Below are 22,180 nucleotides of genomic sequence, written 5' to 3' on the forward strand. Positions count from 1 at the left end.
GGGGGGGGAACAAGGAGGGAGGGAGGGGTGCCTGACATGGCACTGTGCCCCTGAGGGCTGCATGGGTGGCTGTTAACATGAGGATGGTTCTCTCACCGCTTCCTGAAGCAGAATGTCTGTCTTCGTGTTCCCTACCCTGCATGGAGACCCTAACAAATTCACAAAGATGAGCAGACATATTAATTAGTGGGCATCTCCTTTAGCAATTCAGCTAAATGAGGAATTTTACTCATCACTACATTGAGGCCAGCCATGGCATGCAGAGGCCTTGCCCTTGCTCAAGTCTGGTATACATTACCATTGGCTTTGCTTTCTTTGGGTGGTTGAGTTGTACCCCCCCCAACACATAGAGAGGTAATAACTTCCCCCCAGAGCTGGTCCTCCTCTGTGAGAGACATCTGGCAGTTTGCTGCCAGGCAGCACTGTGGGCAGGTACTTGACTCCAAATGCATATCTCAGTGCTGTATCTTGTTAATTACTTTCTGGGGCCTTTCAAGAAAGGTTAAGATTGTTTTGAGATGCATGCCACACAAAGTCCCTGCCCCACTGAGCTGATGTTTGAAAAAACTCTCTCAAAACTGTAATGAAGAGAGGAGGCGGCTGAGGCACAATCTAGCCAAATTATATTGATAATATGTAGTAATTATATAGCACTTCACATGATCAGAGCACTTTACAAACATTAACTAATTTACAGCATTTACTGAAAACAGATGTGCTTTTTTTCCTATGGGGAAAAAAAAAGAGAAATGCTGAGCTTGCTGGTGTTAGAGAGCAATGGTCAGGTTGCAGTCCCTGATTTGTGAGGAGGCTGGAGGTGGCTCCAGGGACCTTCCACGGGTCTTGCAATTGCACTTCTTGCACTAGTGAAACTATGTCAGAATGGAGAAGTGCCTTCCTGTCCTTTGGTAGTTTTTAAATCTGTTTGTTCATCTCTTGCCAGATGAATTTTAATGTCCGAGAAGAACATGGACTGTATGTGAAGGCAGGGAATCTGCTCTGTTGTTGTCGTCATTGACCTCTGATATCACTTGGAGCAAGACAACCAATGATAGCAGTGACCTGACTCTGGAGTGGCAAGAAAGGTATGTTTGCCTTAGAGACCTAAGGCTGTGTTCAGACTTATGAATCTTTCTTTTCATTTCTTCTTGATCTTCCTTTTAATGTCATCTGAATATCTGTCTAACCTCATGTGCTTGTAACTTCACCAGTTCACCTCACATGGTATGTTCTATTAAGCGCCATGAATCTATACTTTTATTATGTTTGATGTTCTTTAGAGGCACAATAAGGATATAACTTTGACCTTTCTCCAACTGTAGCCTGTTTGATGACCAAAACTAATAATTTCTACAGTGAGTTTTGTACAGCTTCTTAAAAAGTATGAGAAGAAAACTCTCCGCAAGACAGGGAGGGGTGTGAGAGCACAAATTCTGAAGTTCCTGTATTAGTCTCCTTTTCTCCTTCCTGTGATCAGTCACTGGTTTCTGCCTCCTAGTTTTGTGTTAGGGCAGTTAAAAAAAAAAAAACTGCTTACTTGGCTGAGTATTTTGCAATTAACATCATCCATATTAACCTTATAAATTAGCCTTTTATGTGGTACTGTATCAAAAGGCTCTTGAAGTCCAGCTAAATTATGGTTTACTTCTTCACCCTTTCCCTTGTCATTGTCACCTCCTTAAAGAAATTACTCAAGTTTGTTAGGCATGACCTTCCCTTAGTAAATCCACAATGACTCTCTAAACAATCTGTACTTGCCAAGTGTGCTTCAATATTGTCTCTGAGCAGTGACTGCAGTCTCCTGCACAAATACAGAGAATATAAAATTGTGCTTGAGCAGTGGCAGTAGAGGGAGGGGTGAATCTTATGGGACTCCAAACCAGAATCTGGCTGAGAATGTACTGGGATGAGGGGGATCTTTGCAACATCAAAGGTAGGGAACTGAAAGATGGTGAATGCTTCAGCAATACTGCAGCCTGGTATTGAATGGAAAGAGTGAGCAAGGAAGAGAGTAGCAGGGTGTGGGATTGGTGCTTCAGGGCTGGGCTGTGCCACAGGGCTCTGAAGAGGGGTCGTGGTGCTCAAGGCTTTCTGCTGTGCTGCAGTGCAAAAACAGAACTTGTGAGTAGAGATGGGTAAGCTAGCAAGCTGCTGCAGTGCAGGGCTGGGAGGTGGAGCAGTGCAGGCTACAATGGGGGAGAGTGGGGAAAGAGCTGGAAAAATGGGTTTCTGGTATTGCTGATTTCTACTAGTGCTGCACTGCAGAGGAGCAGTGCAGAGACGGGGGAGGGAGTGCAGGAGCTTCATGTAATGATGCAGTGCAGAGCAAGGGAGAGGGAAAGCTGGGCTGCAGATCCTAGAGCTCAGGTAAGATTTGGGGAAGGAGTCAGGACTGTAGTGCAGCAGCACAGCAGATGCGAGCATTCATTCTCTTCTACCACTCCAGCAGGCAATATTTTTTAGGATAGGCTCAAAAATCCTTTTGTAAACTCATCTTTTTAAAATACATATCGTCTTTTAATGGCAGCTTGCTTCGAGCTCTTTCTGACTGAGAACAAGATGTTTGACTTGAGAAGGTTCTCTCTTCATTATGACTCCAGGAGCTGGGGCTTGAGGGGGGAAAAAACAACCATGGGATCTGCAGATCTGAGTTCAGGCAGCAGTCACTGCCATCTTTATTTTTCACTTGTGTTGCGAGTCTTGCTCTAGCAACCTCTTTTTTTACTTATGTTTACCTTCACCCACTCTTGCATGAGTTTATTCCGTCATAGTATGGTGGCATAATGGATTCGCTGTGCAAAGAAATATTTGTAGTTTTATTATAGAAACACACGAGGCCCTTCTAATCAAGTAGATAGTTTTTCCAGTTAAGCCTATGTTTCTTGTTATGTGTATGTTGTTGCTTATAGTGCTTGTGAGGAACTTCAGCAGAAGCTGCAGTAAGCCTAGCTGAAGTGAGGAGAGAATGATTAATATTTTTCATCTGGTTTCTTTCTTCTCAAGTCTCTTAATGTTTTTTTTCCTACATTGAAATCTAATGGATTATAAATTCCAGGTTAGGAGAGGAAGGCTGTACTTTGAGGGACAGGAGCAGATGAAGCATAGAATCTTCTTCCTATAGAATTTGTTGCAGATCAAGAAATTCACTTCTGGGAAGAAAAATGCTGAGGTTTGGAAGTTATTTTTCATTTTAAATTTAGAAGAGAAATGAGAACAGTGTTATAAGAATATTGCATTTGAGATGAGCGTAAGGATATCTGGCTGTGAAGAGGATAGGAGCTCTGCTGAGAATGCAGGAAGATGAGAACTGCTGATGGAGGTGGGACTGTGAGCACCCGTTCTAGATTAGCATGTGAATATGTAGCACTGAAAGGACATCCCAATAGATGACATTCCATCTCAGAAATCCTAGCCTGCAATTGAAATGAAGTTTTCAGTGGAAGTGCCTCGCCCTTCTCTGTACATTTCTGGAAATGAAAAGGCATTTTTTCCCTTACTGAGTGTTTAAGTTCTAGATTACGGTATGTTAATAGCTGAGATGCTTTCATCAGAAATCAACACAGGTGTAACTCATGCAACATCCTCAGAAAGAAGTCTACATGTTGCCTGGGAGCAGGTCTGCATAACCAGCTGGGAAAAGTGCTGTTGTTTGCTATCATCTCCTTGATGCTACCTCTGACACTGTTATTACTCCCCAGTGCGATGTCCTAGATTGTAGAAGGGGCACTACTCCTTCAGAGCTGCCAGGCTGTGCCTCAAAAAAATTACATAGGACTTCTTTACGACAGGTTGTAGTGTAAATCACTGTCATCTTACTCATTCCCTCCCAAGTGGGAGGCAAAATGCAAGAGGAAGCACTTAGCTGATTATCTGGTTGGATCTGGAAAAATGTAAGGAGGATGATCTCTTGGTTGGTTATTTGCTAGTTTAAACATTGCCTAGCTCTTTCAGCTGCTCATCTGCCTGCCTTCCTTATTCTTTCCTCACCAGGATGAAGAGATAAGAAGGTGGAGTTCTCAGTGAAATGTGAGAGGTTTAGTTAGTGTATCTGTTCGTCTATCAAAGCCCAGACTGCAGCCTTTTGTAAATTGACTCTGCTACTTTTCTTCTTTCATAAATTGCTTTAAAAAATAGAGACAAAAGACTGCCAACTGTGTTAGTTTCTGGAAAAATCCTTCTTCTGTTTAGTATACAACTCTTGAGACATTTAAAAGTGAGATGCAGCCATGTGTGAATGCCTGCATATGTACCAAAGTGCCATATCACACTGAACACTCTCAGCACTCTATATGGTGACTGCTGCAGAGCGATTGATCCTTATTCCATTTCTCTAAGTGGAGCCTCCTTCAGGATTAAGCTTGACATACGGTCAGCACTTCAGAGACAGGACCCTTCACTCAGCCATGCTGGTTGTATCACTGAGATTGGTTTGGGTGCCCAAATCAACTGTCTCCCAAGTCAATTCAACTTGGGCACTAGAGATGTGCGGGTCTGCTGCAATGTCTGCAACCTTTTCTTTATATTCTTTTCATAATTAAGTACCATTTCCTTGGTTCTAGGAGCTTTGCAGAAGAGGGTAAGGTGCACATTCTGTAATGTTTAATGTCACTCATGCTGCTGTGATGTCCTGTTCCAATGGATGACTGCATGAAACCAGTTGTACTGTAGTTTTGTTGTCCTACTTCAGGTCATATAAGTGATGACAGGGAATTCAGCTATTAGTTTGTATGGCAGACCCAGAGGCAGCTGTTGGCCAGAGCACAGTAATTCTGCAGGTTCACTGATTAAAAATTCTTCCTGCCCACATTCACATGAACTGCACTGCCTTCCAAAGCATGACTCTGCCCTGTAATATCACTTCACGGGAGCGTTTTCCTGATATTTTATCTCCTCTTCTTCCTGCATATTAAGGCACTGTTGCTGTCAAGCTGTCCTCAGAGATGAGAGTACTGAGTAGCTCTTTTCTGAACGAGATGGTGATTCACACCTTCTTTAAAAAAGACATTTTTGTTGGAATGTGATGCTTTATCTTCAAGTCACTATTTCTGTTTTGCCTTTCTCTGCCAAGTATATTCTTTCATACCTGAGATTTTTCTATTCTGATTCTTCATTCACTGTCATGGCATCACGGCTAAGTCTTTCAGCTTAATGTATTAAGACTCTTTAGTTGTTCTGAAAATAATCCTTTAAATGGGTGCTGTGACCTCTGTGACTTCTCTGGTTGCTTCTGGGCATGAATGATGCCAGCATCTGTCCATGTGAAGCACCATGCGCCTGTGGTACAAGGCTGAAAACCTCCAATGAAGACAAAAGTGAACACAAAGGACCAAATAAAACACTTTAGATTCTTGGTTTCTAATGATCCATGGAGTATAGGAGAAAGCTAGAAGGAAACGGAATTGAGCATTCTTGGTGCAAACGCTATTTCTATAGTATCTGGTTAGACTGGTCCTAGGTTCTAGGACACCAGTATGAGTCTTGCTGTGCTGTGAGACCAGAGCCATCAGTTGACACTGATATAGATCAAATTTGAATATTTTGAAAATGAGGGATGGGAGCAGTGCCTGAACCAATACATATGCCATCTGGAACAGCAGCTTCCAGACTCATGGACACACATTCACCCCAGGATGGGGACCTTGCCACGTTTGTATTTGTTTCCTCACCTGTGGGAGGCACAGCCCTGCTTAGCTGCCCTATTGCAGCTCTGGAAAGGAGGCAGTATTTGGGCTCACAGCAGAGAGGAAGGGAAAAAACAGGCAAAAGGCTAATATCAAAGTGACCAAAGGAGTGGAAGGTGGGTAGGAAAAGGCAGCAGATAGGAAGAGACTATTCAGGGCAGTATCACTTGGCTACAGGGTAATAGCTTCGGATAGATGAACACTTGTTTCTCCAGTGTTTTTCTCTTAGAAACCACTGTTTGTGAGAAAATAACAATTTCTTATAGATGAACAATGAAAAAGATTGCTGCTAGTACTGACTGAAGTGCTGGCAACTGCCTGATGCAAAACTTTGGAAGGCTCTGCTTGCAAACAGTCCATAAACAAGCTGAGATTTTTCTGTTCACAGTAGTTTTCTCCTTCAAAGCCAATCCATGTGCTTCAGCCACGGCTGCCCGGGCTCCTGGCTGCCGAGCCTCCCCCTGCCATCACTTTGTGAGATTGCTCCCCTCAATCACGCGGTGCCACTTCACCCCATGCCCCGCTGCCACTGAGGAGTGACGTCTGCCTGGGCTGGATTTTGTCACAAATCTTGATTGTATTTTATGCTCCAGTGCCTTTTGTTTACAAGGGTGAAAACCTCTTCTCTTGGCACTTTCCATCAGGCAACCTTCCCTTACACAAATGGGTTTTCCAACAGGAATAAACAGAGATGCAAAGTCAAAGTTGTTTTTTCTATGCAAGAGTCCCTGGAATGCAAGTAAATATTTCTGCGCTATTTGCTCAGACCAGGGTGACAGACTGGGGAAACTGAAAACATTTGTCAGATGTTTCTTGCAGAATATTTCCTTTCACTTAGCATTGAAGAATCTGTAAAGGTGAGCATTGGAGTGGGGAATTCATCTGTGTTAGCAGTGAGGAAGATTTATGCCTTTTTTTCTGAGTTGTCATGAAGTTTGCAAAGTTGCTTATGTCGGCTTTGGTTTCATTGTCAGATGACTTAGTTCCAGTTGAGCTCTTCTATTTAAGCTGTTAAACAAATGAAAAGCAAAATTGTCACTCTTAAATAGAGTCCGCACATAATCACATTTTGAAAGGGTCCTCTGTGGTAGGAGCAGAAGTTGTGTGCATTATAATATTGAATTTTAAATAATATATTACACAAAATAGCTTCCAATTTGATTTGGGGGGTTATATTTTCATGAATTATTGAGTGTTTGATTATTGTAGAAAGCCTGTGTCGTTATGCACTGAAACTGTCACTCTCTCAGGCCTATGATATATGAGTTTGGTTATCAATATTTAAAGTTACGGTCAGCCTGTGTGCATGGCTGCTGATACTGGAGACATGGACTAATCAGTAGTAATGTATATGTCTCTTGTTTGCCCGGCAGAGCTGGAGCAAATTGAGTGTAGAAGATTCCCAAGTGATTTGTGGACTAGTTTGTCATTCTGAGCAGGAGCCCCTGTGCCATCTCTGCATAGAAATAAGGTGAAGAAAAGTTTGCTCCGCTTCCAGGAGCGGCGTGTATGGAGCCTGGCAGGGGCAGGGCAGAGGCTTCCTTCTCTTCTGCAGTGATAAGGGCCAGGAAGCAGCAGTTTGTAGGTACTGTATTTAATGCAGGGAAGATAAATTGGAGAGTGGGGGTGAGTGTGAGTACTAGGGAGTGAAACTCATCTGGTATATACCAAAGAATCCTGAGTCAATACATGAGAGCCTGGATGGCTGTTAGCTTCTGGCACATTGGTGACATCTGTGTGAGGAGTTATGTGGGCCAGGTGTCATTCCTTTAAAAAACAAAGCAACAGAAGACCCCTTCCCCCAAAAACCACACAGCAAAGCATGTGTGGAGAAGCAGCTCCTGTGCCCAGGCATGGCAGTTCTAGTGTTCTCACCCATGGTGTGCTGCGTGCAGATGTATTCCCCAAGAATTCCTCTTTGCTTTGCAGGATGCTTTAAAGCAGCAGTGAAAAAGTTAAACTTCTGCTGCTTAAAATGCAGGGAAGCAATGCCCAGTGCAGAGTGACCTCTGCTTCTTGTTCTAGATGGTGTGGAAATGATGATGATTGCACACAGGTTAATTAGAGGAGGCCCAAATTGACTGAATCCGGCAGGACTGCTGCAGGATAAATTTGCCCCTGGAAGTTTGCGGTGTTGTGCTGTGATTGCAAACATGAGAGGCAACTGAAATAAAAGGAGCACTGTTGCAGCTAATGTGCTGGCTTGTGCTTGTCTAATTGAGGCTGAATGTGCCAGTGGGTAACAACAAAGCAGGTTACACAAATATTGTGCTCCCTGTCACTCTGTGCAATTGCTTTACAAATTGTGGAGCAGTGTGGCTTGGCTACCTGCTTTGCAAATGGGATGCTTGACTTTCATTCAGTGACTTGGCTAAGATCAGAGGTCAAAGGAGAGCCAAATAATGCCTTTTCTGTAGTGCTGTATAAAGCCAGTCTACTTGTTATTTCCAGAAGGTAGACTAGAGGCGGGAGGAGGTTGCAGGTGCTTCTATACAGAAATATTTAGAAAGACAGAAAGAAAAATGTTTCTTATAGTAGGAGACAACTGCCATAGTATGCAACAGAGAGCCAAAAAAAAGGCCCCTGCTTTTCCTTGAGTTGTTCGTGTATTTAGTAGATGTGCATTAATCACAATCAGTTGTATACAGCAGCACACAAATGCCTATCCCAAGACCTGCGTGTCCTTGATGAACAGTTAAATATAGCCTAATCAAAAAGGCAGATTCCAGTAATTACTGGAGAAGTTGCACCTTTGCAGCAAATGCAAGGTAGCAAAGATGTCATAAACCCCATCACATCACAACCACAGTTTATTTTTCCCCTTGAGCCTCATTGCAGAATGTCTTTCATTCCCCAAATCCACTCACAGGCAGTGAAAGGTTGGACTTCGGAGCACCTTAAGTTGCACCCCTGACCTTGCGTGCAAGAAGGGAATCAGGACAGTGTCGGGTGGACAGTAGTGGCTCAGAAATACAGGCAGTTGTGTTGCTACTCTTTACCATTTCTCCCCTGCACACTCAGGGGGTTCAGAACCTGCCTTCCATGAGTACTTGCAGGTGGTCTGGCTTTGCTCATTCTCACTGAATATCAGCGAAATAACTTCACCAGGCTCATGGCGTGTGCCTGAGCTGGGAGCTGTTCCCAAAGGCATGCCACATCCTGTGTTTCGTCCCTTATCCTTGCAAACTATTACGGGGCTGTGAGCATTTACCAAAAACTTGAATTCTAGTCATGTGAATAAGAAATTGTAGAAAGGAAACAGTAAATAAGATCTGCAAGTCTCATCTCTCCTGGCCCCACTCCCTTGGAGAGGGAAGGATCAGTTGGTGAAGCTGAAAAGCTTTCTCCTTTCTGCTGACTCTGCACCTTCCTCCAGAGTTGTCTTCCTTCTTGTTGCTGATTGCAGTGAAGTTCATAGAAGTCAAACATGTTGCAGATTGGGAGGTTTAATGAATCAGAAAAGCTTGGTGTGGAGAGAGAGAGGATTCTCAGAGCGTGCTATATTTTTTCTCTGTAGACTGTACACCTCCTTCCTAGTCCCGATTCTTCCCTCACCTTCTCTCTACCTCCTTAGAGGATGGATTTATTCTGTGACTGGGGTCAGTACTTCGGGCTTTTATTTGGTCTATTTGCATAAGCCTGCAGTAAATGAAGAAGGAGATGATCTTTTGTTGCTCTTACTCTAATCATTCAGCTCATAGCTGTGTTGGCCTTTGTGGCAGGCAACTTTCCAGCTGATGTGCTCTAGCAATATGCACACAGGTTTCATGCTTAAAAATTCACAGAAGCGGAATAATTATAGCATCCTGCCTAGCAGTATGTTTGGTGACATGTCCTGAAGAGCCTTGCTGACCTGAAATGTTTTAGAGACCCAGGAAAGGTGAGGATGCTTTGAGCCTTTGCTTCCTATTAACTCTGGGCTCAACAGAGGCAGGGTTGTGTCTCTGGGTGATTAACACACAGTAGAACCTAGCACTTCTCAGTTGCCTTCCTTGTATTCCTTATCTTCACAAAGGTTTAAAACGAGACCACCTGCATGTATTAACTTGGTTCCAGTTTCTGCAGGGCTTGATCAACAATGTATTTCTATCTATTTGCCTGACTGTGGGGAAAAGTAAGATTTACCTCTTGGATGCTTGTGAAGTTGGTCTTGTCTCTGGTTCCTATACAAGTTTTGGGACAGCTTTTATCTCTGCTTCATTACAAGAGCTGTCATTCATGCCTGAACTCAGTGTCAAATCCATCCCTTTCACTTCAGCTGTGTTTGGCCTCTACTGCTGGACAGTTTGCCCTGAGCACACAAGCAGCATATGTTAGGGGATGTTTTTCTCCCACACTGCTCTAAATATTTTAAAGAAATGTCTTCCTCCCTGAGATGGATTCCTGGGCAGCAATGAGACTACTGAGGCTGGTAAAGTTTCTTTGAAGAACATTTAAGCAGAGTCTTAGTCATGTGCAAGGACAGCTGTGCAGCTCCTAGAGCATCTGAGGACTTCTTTGGCTCTCCTAATTAGAGACAGGTAGGTTAAAAGGGCGTCCATTGATGCGTCATGGAAGGAGACTTCATAAAGTCACATGAGAAACATAAATCCATTAGCTATTTGAATGCATGAACATACTGCCCAGTAATGTGCTGATGCTGCTAGATGTTAAGCTTTGTCTTGGAATATGGGAGAGCTTGGGCAGTGACTTTCTGCAAATAATGTCTTCTAGTATTGTCATAATCGCTCATGTGCATTCAGCTTACTCAGTCCTGTATCTATAAATATTTTAGCCCTGTTACTCTTACCTAGGTTCATTAAGCACTTAAAGGCTTGTAACTGAAGCAGTAGAGATGGAAACAGAGGACCCCATGCTCTACAGAACTTCAGAACTTCTGTGCTGCACCACAGCATTGATAAAGCACTTTGCCTGGGTGTGAAGCTGGCAGTGGTTGAGGGCTGTTTAGGACATCTTAACTTTATTTTTGTGTTTTAATAGATCTTGTTTTAGTGAACGGTTTCTCACTGCCCTAAGAGAATTTTCTTCTGTTTCTTTTCTCTTGACTTATCTGACACATGTGCAACCTTAACTATAGCTTAACAAAGGCTTTTGGGCTGTCTGGCTGGGTTGCCAGCTCTGTTCTTTCTGCACGTGGTAGCTCTACAGAGATTTAAACACAGAAGTATCAGACATATACTAATGATCAAGGACTGTTTCTTAGCAATTAAGGGAGAGAACTGATGGCATGAGACTTTTCCTCCAGGCTGTTAACCACAGCTGCCCTTCAGCACTTTGGGAAGCAAGCTGAGGTTGATGTTATTGCTATTTTAACACAACTGCAAAGAACAGGCCTGTTAAAACTATTGGAATAAATGCTTTTATCTCCTAAAATGTTTGTACTTTGTGTTTGGAAGTATGGAATGATGTTCTCTTATGTAGGCTGAAGTTTAATTCGAATGGACCCATCCTGCCGATGGATGGTTTAGAGGATGAGAAGTGGTTGGTTAAGTCATTCTGGTGACTTGTTTTTGTAAGTGTAGCAGAAATGCAAAGTCATGGCTTGAAGCAGTGACTGAGCACCTAGTGGGAAGGCAGGGCCAACCCAGGGGAGCTCAGCCGTATGCAGTGCAGCTGGGTGACCAGAAGGGATGGAGCCAGGATCCATCCCTTCCCAGACCTCATTTAAAGGCTAGCAGTGGAGGCAAGAGGATCTTGCTGGAGATCCCTGTGTACCTTTGGCCTTCTGAAGGTCAGCAGCTTCTTTCTTTTGTTTCTGTGCTGATGGCAGTTGCATTTGAGCAAGTCCCCACTCGCTGTAGCCTGGGACTTTGCTGCTCTGCTGTCATTGCTGCGCTTTTCATTGTGTTAGAGTAAGATTATCTCATTTGAGGGAGAAAATTAGTACTTTTGAATGCTTACTGCTATATTGATGCACAAAGGGGAAAGAGTAATTCTCCTGCCAAAAGGGTTTTGGCTTCTGTATGAGAAGAAGGCGATATTGAGAAGGTGGAACAATGTTCATTGTAAAGATTTTTGCAGTTCTCTGAATATTTATTTCTTGACTTGTTTTCTGGCATTTCTAATGTATTGACATTCTGGGTTCTGTAATTATGGGACTAGATATCACTGCAGGGATGTTAAGTATTTAAGCATCAGGATTTTTGACAAGATGGTATATCGCTAACAATAGCAATACTGCAGAGCACATGGTCTCTTAAGGTGACAGGGATTTTGGAGAACTTAACCTAAGCAGCAATAGATTGAGATGTTGTGAACAAGGCTTATCTGAAAATTGAAAGATGAGTATTTTCTTTGCTATTCAGATGCAAGGATCTTGTTCATCTGCAAAATTAAACAGCAGAATAATTATTTGAGGAGAAGTTATGTTTTGTGGGCCTTTAAAAGTCCTCGTCTAGCTTCTGAAAATGTGAATGTAGTAGAGTGGGATACAGAAAAACAAGAAAGGTGAAACTGATGAGCGCTACTTCTAAATACCGAAGTTCCTGGAGGTGGAATATTGCCTCTAGTTTTGGAGATAAGAGGAATCTGTCTGTGGTGGCCTGCCTGGTAACTCACTGGTGATGCTTCTAATGGATGGAAAAAAAATGCTAGGGATAAAAGACAGCCATAAGCCACAGCTGATGCATACATCACATGGTATCTTCTCCAGTGAAGAACCTCCTGGGAAATCTCCTTTTGGCATTGGATCCATCTTCTACCCTGGGGAGATCAGGAACATGCCTGATGCTTTTTGTGAGAAAGATGGCACAAAGTGAGGAGAGAGCTGGGAAGTGCTGACTGTGCTATCAATCAACTCTCATACAAGCTTTGAGTTATTAATAAAAAGCCTGGTAATCTAACACCTGCTCTCAATCTTCCTTTCTAAGGGCATAAAAAGCCACAAGATCAGCCTCAGCAGTTTTGTGCATCTCCAGAACTTGTTAAATCTCTCTCACTTCCTTTAACCCACTTCCTGAAATCTTAAGCATCGATGCTTTATGCTCTGGCTTGTAAATGAAGCCTGTTATTATCATTGAGATAGTGTTTTTATGGCATAAATAATGAGCTGAAACAGGAGAAGAAGTGTCGTGTGGAATTACTGCCTGAACTGAGATGGAAATAATCAATATGTCCTCACTTACAAATCTCATCTGCATGTCGACTCCATCTCCTTGGCTGTCTCGCTACCAATTCATTGCGCAGGAGGCCTAATAAAACATGCTTGTGTCATTGATCTGTTTTATTCATAGCTGAAGATAGAAATGCATCATTCAAAATTAATGGAAGGGTTTCTACTTACTGCCCAATCCAGCCTGAAGTAGCCTGCAACGCAGCGTGGGTGGGAGAAAGAGGTGAGATTCCAGCAAGCAGCAGCATGCTCAGATCTGTCACAAGATGAGTGGTCTTCAAGGTTAACCTCTGGTGTCTGGAACTTGTGTTACTGTGTTGGGCCAAGTCATTGTATGTAGTAGAGCAAAAGGTGAAGATTTAAAATCATTTTGTTGTACTCATCACATTAATAAGAAGTTTGCAGTGCCTGCAATTTCAGTAGTTTTGACTAGAGACATTTGAAAAGTTAATGAAGCTAATAGATTAATTGAGGTGTTTGTGTCATCTATGGGGAAAAATGGATTTGTGATGTATTGATCATATAAAGAGGCATGGATGTGGAATATGATGCTAGGGGAAGTGTATATCAAATTTCAGAAAGTGCCACAAGTTCTTTGTTTTACAGAGGGAAAAAGTAGAACTGAATGTGCTCACGTAAGGAGAGAAGCTCTTATCCCTTCACGTGTTCGGCTACCTTTGCCCGATAGAAGCTTCTTGCTCTATTTATGTCTGAACACCTGGAGAAAGTCCAGTAGTCTGTCTCTTATGAGTAATAAAAGCAGAAAAGGAGTGTGAAAAAGACCGTGTGCCCCGGACAGCCTAATGATCCTGGCAACAGTCCTTGTCTAGAGGCTTCAGAGGAACACTTCTGTGGCTGCCACAAGTCTGTTGGAGAGGACATGTTTTCATCTGGATGAAAAGAATTATTTGGGATTTGTCTCCAATTGTCATTTAAAAAATGGATTAGGGAAAAGCATAATTAAAAGAGGAAAAAAAAAAGCCAGTTTTCCATTCCTTACCCAGTCAAATGATTGATCAACCAGCAGCACTGCTGCTGCTTCTCTTTAAGTTCTTTGTAAAGAAATAGCTAATTATTTGCTGAGAAGAAAATATTCCTTAGAAAGCATTCTCTTTCCCAGCTATCTAATTTGTGACCTAGTTAAAGCATGTCTATCGATCTTGGAGGTGAAAAGCAAAGCAAATAATCTATTAGATCAACTGCTTCTGAGGGAAGGGAAGTTTGGCTAGTATGGCATGGTTTTAGAAGGACTTCACTTATGTTGGCTTTCTCACTTTTTCTATTCTCAGCTCTAGTCAGTTTGCTGAACCCCAGGGAATGTTTTTACCATGATAATCCAGTATTTATAAAGAAGAAACAGTCTTATATGTAAGATCTTCATCCTTTGCAGCTAGTTTTGAGTCACTGCAAATATGCATCTACCCTGCCATAATATTTTTACACATAGAGTCAAGGAAAAAAGGTGAACTAAAAACAGGAGGAAAAGCCAGTTATCTCGTAATGACTTAATGACCTGGTGTAGGGAACCTGCTTTGGCAGGGGGGTTGGACTTGATGATCTCTGGAGGTCCCTTCCAACCCCTATGATTCTGTGATTCTGTGACTTTGGTGCTGGAAATTCTTCAAATTACTCTTCCACCTCATAGAACAGGACCTGAAAATGGTACTTGGAGCTAAAGACTTAGATTGGATTTACGGGGCTTAGCTGGTTGCCAGCAAACTGTCATGGAGTAAAGTCTAATTGCATTTGCAAATAATGTAGCCCATCAATGAGCACCAAGAAGACCCAAGTTCTTCACTCCCAGACTGATGCCCAGCTTGACCTGCCACTGCAAAACTGCTCCAGGGCTCAGATTTACTGTGACTGGCTGTAGAGAACTAAGCCAAACCCATTGTTTTATTGGAAAATCTCCATTCAGACACAAATTGAGTTCAATAATTGCTCAGCCAACTGTGTTTTTCTTGAACTTGCAACATCTACTACACATATAGAGTATTTTAAGAGTTTCTCTCCACTATCTGTCTTGTTGGATGTCAAAGAACTGGACTGTATGGCAGATCTTAAGATAGAATAAAACAAGTTCTTGTTTCTTACATTTTAAAACTTCCTAGTTTAAATTCATCTTCAAGCTCCGCTTTGATTCCTGCGGAACTTAAAATTAAAGGCAGTAAAAGAAGCGCAAGCATATAGGACTGATACTGCCAATCATTTGTCTGAGAGCTCAAATACAGCAGCATAAGAAGGAAAGGAAAATAACTGTTTATCCAAAAGATTGTCCTTTCTCTATTTCAGTTCTAGTCAGCCTGACTCAGTGCCTGCACAAGCCTTGCTGGAGGGCAGCCCTGTTGGCTGGAGCCTGCCTCTACTGAGCGTATAGGGCCTATTAAGGAAGTAAAGGACATGTTTTGAGGGAAGCTTCATCTTTTTTCATGTTTAATATCATTGCAAGTCTGAGAAGAAGGACAGTTGAATTGGAAATCTTGTTTCTAGGGCTTTTCTCTTTTCCCAGCAATTTCCCCCACTTCCTTTATTCTGATTAAATTAATCTGTCATCTAGAATGTGGCACGTTATCACCTGTGACTTTATCAAATATCAAGTGTGTATGGATTATGGTTTGAGGAGTTCTTAGTGGAGCTGAATTGTGGCTGTGTGGCTTTAGGCCACCTCAGAAGAAAGGCTTTGTATTCTAAGCTGGCACACAGCCTGCCTCATACCACAGATCTGGCAGTCTGCTTCAGTTCAATGCATTTGTAGGAGCAATGGCTCTTGAAACACTTAATTTTACCTCTTCTTTTGTTGAAGTTACGAAGTTACGATTAATCAAATGTTGAAATTGAGATTCTACCCATCCTGTGTTTAGTTTTACAGCTTCCAAGTTTAACATGTTTGGAAAGAGCAAGGGTGGCAGGCGGTGAGTTAAGATACTAGTTTGGAGAGAGTGATTAATCTTGTGTATTTAAATATTCCTCTTATGAAATAGTGTCAAGAAATAATTTTGAAAGCTGATCTTCTTGAATTGTTTCCCACTTTCCCCTGAGTTCATTTTTTTAGTATTAAAAAATTGCCCTTTATATCTGTTTTAGCACTGGAAACCATCAGGTGGAGTTGTACAGATACTTTAAGTGTAATCCTTTGGGTTGTGTTTTGCTTCCATGAAGCTATCATCATCCCTGTAAATGTCAGTGGAAATTAGGCATTTATATTAATGGAGGCTCTCCACCTCCCCTCCTGATTCTTAAAGGTGGGATTTTTGCATTGCATCAGTGATTCAGAAGCAAGGCTGAATTTCATCAGCATTTCCTCTGAAGGAGGTTTTGCTTGTTTGAGAGATCTTCTGGCAAGCAGTAATTGTTTACAGGGGCTCTTTAGAATCTAATTTACAATGAAACAAATTCAAATAATATGCAAAAGTAAAATTAAAAAGTGTATCAATTAACATACAAAAGTAGAACTACAACACACGTTCAGCTTAACAACTCCTTGGAGGGTACAGCAGCCCATGGAAGGGAAACAATGCTAAGCATGCTAAGTGAACAGCTCCTAGGGGGGAAAGGAATGGGAAAATAAACTCAGGGTTCCTATTGACTGGTAGACAAGAGAAAGGCTGCTGATGTAGTCTACCTAGATTTCAGCAAAGCCTTTGGCACGGTCTCTCTCAGTATTCTCCTGGGGAAATTGGTTGCCCATGGCCTGGACAGGTATAACCTTCTTTAGGTAAAGAACTGGCTAGAGGGCTGTGCCCAGCAGGTAGTGGTTAATGGAGCTAAGTCCAGCTGGTGACCCATTACAAGCGGTGTCCCCCAGGGGGTTGGTACTGGGACCAATCTTGTTTAATATCTTTACTGATGACCTAGATGAAGGGATTGAGTGCACCCTCAGTAAGTTTGCAGATGACACAGAGTTGGGAAGTGGTGTTGATCTGCCTGAGGGTAGGGAGGCCCTTCAGAGGAATCTAGAGAAGCTGGATTGCTGGGCTGAGGTGAATGGGATGAGGTTCAACAAGTCCAAGAGCTAGGTCCTGCACTTTGGCTACAACAACCCCATGCAGCGCTTGTGAAGAGGAAAGGGACCTGGGGGTGTTGGTTGATGCTTGGCTGTACATGAGCCAGCAGTGTGCCTAGGTAGCCAAGAGGGCCAATGGCATCCTGGCCTGCATTAGAAATAGTGTGGCCAGCAGGAGCAGGGAGGTGATCATCCTCCTGTGCTCAGCTCTGGTGAGGCTGCACCTCGAGTATTGCGTTCAGTTTTGGGCCCCTCACTACAGCAAAGACATTGAGGCCCTGGAATGTGTCCAGAGAAGGGCAGTGAAACTGGTGAGGGGTCTGAAGCACAAGTCTTATGGGGAGCAGCTGAGAGGGCTGGGATTGTTTAGTTCGGAGAAGAGGAGGCTTGGGGGGGAGACCTCACTGCACTCTACAACTTCCTAAAAGGAGGTTGTGATGAGGAGGGGTTTGGTCTCTTCTCCCAGGCAGCAAATAGGACCTGAGGAAATAGCCACAAGTTGTGCCTGAGATTTAGATTAGACATAAGGAAAAACTTTTTCTCTCATAGAATGGTCAGGCACTGGAATGGTCTGCCCAGGGAAGTGGTGGAGTTGCTGTCCCTGGCAGTGTTCAGGAGGAACTATGAGGTATGGTTTAGTAGCTGTGGTAGCAATGATAATGGGAGGATGGTTGGACTAGGTGATCTTGTAGGTCCTTTCCAACCTTGTGATTCTATGATTGAGATCCAAAGGATACAAGATCTTAGAGGGAGCCTTGTAGATGAGGAGTGAAACCAGCCTCATGGTTTGTATGTGGAAAAACAGCTTGTTTTTAGGTCACTCTGGCATAAGCACTGGCTGAACAGAATGTGGTGTGGGGCAACTGGGGTGGTTATGGGCGATTAGCATTACGTTAGCAGCTGGACACCATAGCTGAGTGCAGATCCCATTGTGCTTGGTGTTGTATGTCTCTAAATACATAATTATTGCACTGATCAACTAATGGACTTGTGTAGTCTTTGCTATGTATTTTCTGAAAGCTGACATCAGAAAGGAGATGTTACACTTGCCCCACTGAACAAAGAAGATGAAGTGACTTTCCTGTAGCACAGACTTTGTCTCACATTCCCAGCTCCTGACCTAGAAGCTGTCACTCATCTAGACCTGTGCCTTGCTATGGTGCGCAAAGCATAAATATTGCCTGCTTCTGCAACCCTGTAAGCAGACAGAATGATCCCTTGTTGCAGGTATATTCCTTCAGGAAATATGAGGGTGCTGGCTGTGACCATCCCTGCCATAGAGGTGACATCCACCTGACACAGCCCAGGGCTGAACAGGGCATCTTGGAAAGTGGGAAGGACTTCAGGTGATGTCTTAATGTAGGTTGCCTGTTGTCCTCTTGGACAATCTTTTTCCATAATGAACTGATCTACTACTGGAGTGGCTCATCCAATTAGTGAAAATGCAGCAGCTGAATTGAGAAGGGTTATGAGCATGGGAGTACAGGATGTTTGGCTTTGCAAGTTCTTGTGGGGAAAAGAAAATGGGGGAAAGTTCTCTGTGCTGCCAAGCCTCAAAGAAAGTGCACCAGTGCATGTCTGAATGCTAAGCGTGTGATTGAGCACTTTGCTGAATCAGAGCTTAAGTCATCAGCATAGGCAAGGATTGTGTCTGTATTTCTATCTCCACACAACAGATCAACACATTCACATTTTCTCTCAAATCCATTTCAACAGATTTTTATTGTTGTTTTCTTGGTATTGTTTTATGAATGTTGCTGTATATCTTGAAAGGTTTAGTATGCCAGCGGTGATGTCATTATAGAGTGTGTATATATATATGTGTATCTGTTCTAAATATATAACTTAAAAATTAGACAGTGACAGTTAAAGACTAAAGGTATGTTTATGGCCCTGCAGCTCTGTCCCCATAGGCTGTTGTCCGCTCTCAGATGGAAGGTGGGCTGGGGCTGTGTTTGGGAGTGGGACCCAAAGGGGACTGCAGGCAGGTGGGGGGGGAAATCATTGCTTTTTTCCGTTGGGGTGGAGCTGTTTGACTGCCTGAGTGTGGCAGGGGTCAGTGTGTCCTTGCAGGGCAGGTGCTAACTGGTGTTAGGTGGTTCTCAGACCTTCTGTCTGATGCTGAGGCTTAGGGAGCTGGAGCGACTCGTGCAGCAGGCTGATAGCTTTCCAGGGAGCTGGGACAGCAAGGACTGTCTGTATCCAGCAAGAGAGAATTCCCTCTGCATTAATCACTGCTCAGCACTCCTTCTCTACCTTGACAGACCCTACACTGACCACTTTGGATGATTGATGATCCAATACACTTTTTTTAAGGCTGTGAGAGCATCATACTCAATGTCAGATTTCAGCTCAGGCTATTTGTTTTATTCATTTCTCCCACTTCTGCTAGTATTTCAACTCCAATCACCTTTTCCTTTGCCTTTTGCAGTATACTATCCATTGTGGCTGGTTTAGAAATGGGGTTCCTGTTCTACTCACAGGTGCCTGCAATTCACTCAGTGACTGAAGTGGTCGTTATATATAAGGTTTGCAGTGGGCTTTAGGAGCTGTCTGGTTGAGAGGCACTGTGTATAATGTGTTGTTATTAATATCGCTCATCATGCTGAAGTAGTTACCTTTTCTAGATGAATCATCGCTGGCATAGCATTATTCAGTATATTGAAACTACCAGAAAATGGTGTTTTTCTAGGAGTAATATTCCCTCAGCACATTAGTTAGTAAATGTCACGCACAAATTGCTCATGATTTTCCTTAGATCAAAGGCATATTTCAAAATAGCTACAACATGATTTTTTCTCTTCAAAAGAGAATGTGAGAGTCAGTGTGAGATGCGTCCTATGGAAGGAGCTGTCTGGGATAAATCAGATTATTATGAGGGATGTGTAAAAGGAAGGACAGTTCCTATTTGAGATCACAGATGTAGTCCCTGGTCTTGAAAGATGAAATATTCCTCTCTGGTGCATGGTGCTTGAAGGGCAGACTGAATGCTAGGATTGCAGGCATTCTTGATAGCAACACAGGAAAACTACTTTCCACTTCACACCCAGTCATGCACACCAACACATAACTGATTACACTGTCATCTTTCTTTCCCTCTTTTGTTCCTTCCTACTATCACATCAACAAGCAACACTAATTACTTGCCATGCTGTATTGTAGAGTGCAACTGGAATGCGAGAGGAAAGAATTCTGTGTTTTTAACAGTGGGAGTGGAGCTAGGTGCTGTTGTCAGTGTTACTAAAGCTGCGGATTTACTGCAAATATTAGAGATGGTTCCAGTCTCCTTGTTTCCATTTAAAATCCTGGGTTACTTAAACACATGGGCAGGAATGAAAAAGACATGAACACGGGATCTGAGACGAGCTCCAAGTGGTTTGGACTTATGGGTAAGCCCAGATATTGACATGAATAAAGAAAAGGGTTGGGACATTTTCAGGCTGAAAGATTAGGGTTGTAGGGAGTATGAGCTGACATGGGATGCAGGGTTACCTCTGGGAAGCAGGAGGACGTGTCCATGCCCCTTGCTCTGGGTGTGGATGTTGGCATTGCAGAAGCTGGGTTGTCACTACCAGGAAGTGCAAAGCCAGGTTGGACAGAGTGCTGCTGTCTTCCTGTATGGCAGTTTGTGTCTTTATCAACAAAGAGCAATGAAAATAGGTGACTTCATCCCCAAGGTTGCACTGGTGGAGAAATGTTAGTGCTTAAATTAAGGCTTTTACGAAGTTGCATAGTGAATGAAATGGAGGCAGCAGTCTGAGACCCATATCAGCTTCTTGCTCCCACAGCAAAAATCTTCCCACGCAGGTCCTGAAGTTATTAGCAGCTGTTTCCAAACTGAAAGCTGCTTTCAGAAATTGGAGCATAAAAATAAGCTTTCTTCCTCCCCTCTCGCCTAACAAATACCTCAGATAGAGAGGAATGGAGTATTAGGGAAAGCAAAATATTCCTTTTTATTTAATCCTGTAGCAAAAAATACATCCCTCTTAAAATCACACAACAAACAGAAAAAACCTTTGCTGCTATAGATCTTGTTACTAAAAAGGAGTCTATCCAAGCAATCTGTCCGCCTGCCTTTCTTGCTGTGCTGGTACTTTTCTGAAACTGTTGAGTCTGCATTTTTTTCCTCCTCACGCTCTATATCCACAGTAAATGATGCCAGACTCTATCAGTTTCTGGACATCTTTCCCACACCATTTTCAATCTTGACTGGGGACGGAGATGAGAGGGAAGCTATCTGCTTCATTTTAGATGTTGAAGCAATTCCCTACAAGAAAGCTGTAGAGATCATCTCAATTTTACTTATGTGGGACAGGGGATGCGTAACTTTGCTATTGAGACTCCCTGCGAAATTGTCCCCTTGTGCTTATGCTGATGCTGTCAGAGGATCATTTAACAGCCCAAAATGCAGGTAGAGCGTAGAGCCTTAATCTGGAAGCTGGGCAGGGAGAAAGCAAGCTTGGTTTTGTTCCTGTGTTCAGGTCTTTTCACACTCCTCTTGCTTTTCCTGCTGTCTTCCTTTTCATTGTGAAATCTGGACAACAGGATTGTTTGTGGCATCTTTTATTTTTTTTTTCAAGTGTCAAAATAAGCCTAATCAGAGCCTGGGAGGTATGGCTGTATTATAAGTAGAACAGTATGCCAGCTAGGTCACCTAAAGCCAAATTTGTCGTCTCTTGTCTCAGGAGTATTCTCTTGCCATGACAGAGAGCAAAGAAGAGGTCTTAAAAAAAGAATTTTTTTTTTAAGTCAGTTGATTTCTCAGCAGAGAGAAGTAGAGGGTGAAGTGCATCATGTGAAGTATTACTGAGCTGCTGGGTGTCACTAAGTGCGAGTTATGGTCACCTACAGCCCCCCCATCCCTAAAGCCCTGTAACTGCCTGAGACTCTGGGCTAGCAGCAACCCTCTGCATTACCACACTGCAGCTTCAAGAGGTGAGACCCCGATATTCTGCTGAACAGAGAGAAGATCGTTTGAAAATAACTTTGGAAAAAGTAGGTTTCCTTGAAGGGAAAAGGTTGTTGAGTGTGCCATCCTCTGAGCACAGCGTGCTTTCGTAGCGAGCAGAGCCCGTTTGTCCGTGTCACCTTAACATTTAGTTTTTACTTGCTGATATCAATTAAGGAGGAAATTCATAAAGGTCAGTTAGTGGCCTATTATTCACACAACCCTAGAAATTATGGGTAACTCCCAGACAGAACAGCTTGTTTCCTTGCTGGTGTTATAGCTGTTTGAGTTTTGAACTCTACTACTATTAGTTCAGTCCCTGGGATTTTAGCCAAGGTGGGTTTCATTTCACCTTCAGGTGCAAGATCCAGATGGCATCCTCCTGGAAATTAAGACCATGGTCCCATTCCATTTCACTTTGGCAAATGTTACTTAGG

The 22,180-nt window shown here is 42.9% G+C and overlaps 1 long non-coding RNA gene across 6 annotated transcripts in view; it reads left to right on the forward strand.

Annotated features, from left to right (window-relative positions):
• Nucleotides 1-22,180, forward strand: part of LOC104913664 — a 161,169-nt gene that overhangs the window by 2,533 nt on the left and 136,456 nt on the right. For all 6 annotated transcript variants that reach the window (XR_002120585.2, XR_002120578.2, XR_795534.3 and 3 more), the window contains exon 2: nucleotides 944-1,085. This is a non-coding gene — a long non-coding RNA (uncharacterized LOC104913664). The remainder of the gene's footprint in view (nucleotides 1-943; nucleotides 1,086-22,180) is intronic.

The sequence above is a fragment of the Meleagris gallopavo genome, chromosome 19 (genome assembly GCF_000146605.3).
Source record: "Meleagris gallopavo isolate NT-WF06-2002-E0010 breed Aviagen turkey brand Nicholas breeding stock chromosome 19, Turkey_5.1, whole genome shotgun sequence".
Classification (NCBI taxonomy): domain Eukaryota; kingdom Metazoa; phylum Chordata; class Aves; order Galliformes; family Phasianidae; genus Meleagris; species Meleagris gallopavo.